This window comes from Triticum aestivum, chromosome 1D, assembly GCF_018294505.1.
Source record: "Triticum aestivum cultivar Chinese Spring chromosome 1D, IWGSC CS RefSeq v2.1, whole genome shotgun sequence".
NCBI lineage: Eukaryota > Viridiplantae > Streptophyta > Magnoliopsida > Poales > Poaceae > Triticum > Triticum aestivum.
The window spans coordinates 427975669-427977569 of NC_057796.1; positions in this window are offsets into that span (position 1 = coordinate 427975669).

A 1901-nucleotide genomic window follows, 5' to 3' on the forward strand; every position below is an offset into this window, starting at 1 on the left:
TGCTATGAGCTGCTCCTGCTGCTGCTATATGATGAATTGCTATGAGCTGCTCCTGCTGCTGCTATATGATGAATTGCTATGATCTGCTCCTGCTGCTGCTATATGATGAATTGCTATGAGCTGCTGCTGGTATATGATGAATTGCACACTGCTGCTGCTGTATGATGAGTTGCTATGAGCTGCTGCTGCTGCTATATGATGCTTTCAGGTGGTGCTGCTATATGATAATAACCAGCCACTTGGACCATCGAATTTCAATAAATAATTGTTCTTCATTTAAATGTGGGTCATGCGTTTTTCATTTAAATTAGGCAATGGGATCTCTATGGAAAACATTGACCAAAGTAGATTGTGCCAAGTAGATGGTATCTTTGTATTTGCATTTTGAGCAAATAGTGATGGTCTGTTTTCCTATCATATTAATTACTGCACTGGGTTCAATTTGTGATGTTTGCAAGTCAAATTAATTTTCATATGTGCAGCAAAATGAAAAAATATAATGCAATCTAGACTTTTCACTTATCATAGCAAAGATAAGCTGAAAACGCAATGAAAAGAACTGGTTGGCTTATTACATGGAGCTTATATTCACAGGTGCTTATTTTCTTAGGATAACTCGTAATAACTGTCCCTAAGAAACTTGGCCAATAGAACTGACATACAAATAACATGTCATGATGATTGCAATGGAGGAGTGACGTACCATAGCACACTGTATAGGCTCACCGCTGGCTCTCCTTTTTTTGCGATGTTCCATGAAATTGCCACATTCATCTTGCAATTTTTCATTGTGTAACCCAATCTGCAAGTTGGCACGGCTAATTTCAGACATCTCTACATGATAATACATTGCATATCCCTTGCGCATATTTAAACCACCAATTAATGATTGTGTGCGTAGCATAAACTAGCCATGACTCTGTGTGCTGGACTAGCAGGCACTCTAAGGGAGCCTAATGTAGTGTACTGGAATTCCTACATGCCACCTATGATTTTGTGTAATGTACTGCCTCTGTTCCTAAATATATGTCTATGTAGAGATTCCAGTATGGACCACATACAGATGTATATAGATGCATTTTCGAGTGTAGATTCACTCATTTTGCTCCGTATGTAGCCTATATTGGAATCTCTAGAAAGACTTATATTTAGGAACGAAGGTACGAGGTAGTATCATGTATGACATCTACATATCTAATTTAGTAGCCAGTAGTAGAAATCATTGTCTGCACAAAGGGATTACTGGTCAAAAATCCTAGCAAAGCACGCTGGCAGGCACAGAACAATACAAGAGAGAGAGACACGCTTACAAGATCATAGCAATGCCTCGGTCCAGGATCTTGGTTGGCCAAGCTGTTAGATCCAGAAGAAACATCGTCCTTGTAGTTTTTGCCAGCTGCATAACAAGTAAAAGCGACCTGTTAGTATATTTGAAGTACATCGGGCAGGTGATGCTAGACGGGTTTAAAGGTGACAAGTACCTAGGCCGTGGCGGGTGCTTGGCATCTTGCCAGACGGTGGGAATCAGGTTAGAAACGTCAAGGGTGATGACGCTGCGCTGGCTGTCGGGGTTCGGTAAGGAGATCTAGAACCGTCGAGTAGGGTGTTTGTGGAGCGGCTCCGGAAGGGTGGACTACGGTGTGGGCGAAGCGGATCTGTGGCCGTGGACGAGGGCGTAGGTGAAGCTACTCCGGTGGTTGGGTTAAGGATGGTGTTGACGATGCGGATCTGCGGCCGTGGACGGGGCGTCAAAAGATGCTCCGGTAGGTTGGATGAAGGTGCGAGGAAGCGGATCTGAGGCCGTGGACTTGTGAGTTGGAAAAGCGGCCCCGGTAGGGTTGAAAATGGTATAGGCGAAGCTACTCCGGTGGGGTTGACGATGTTGTCGGCGAAGCGGCTCC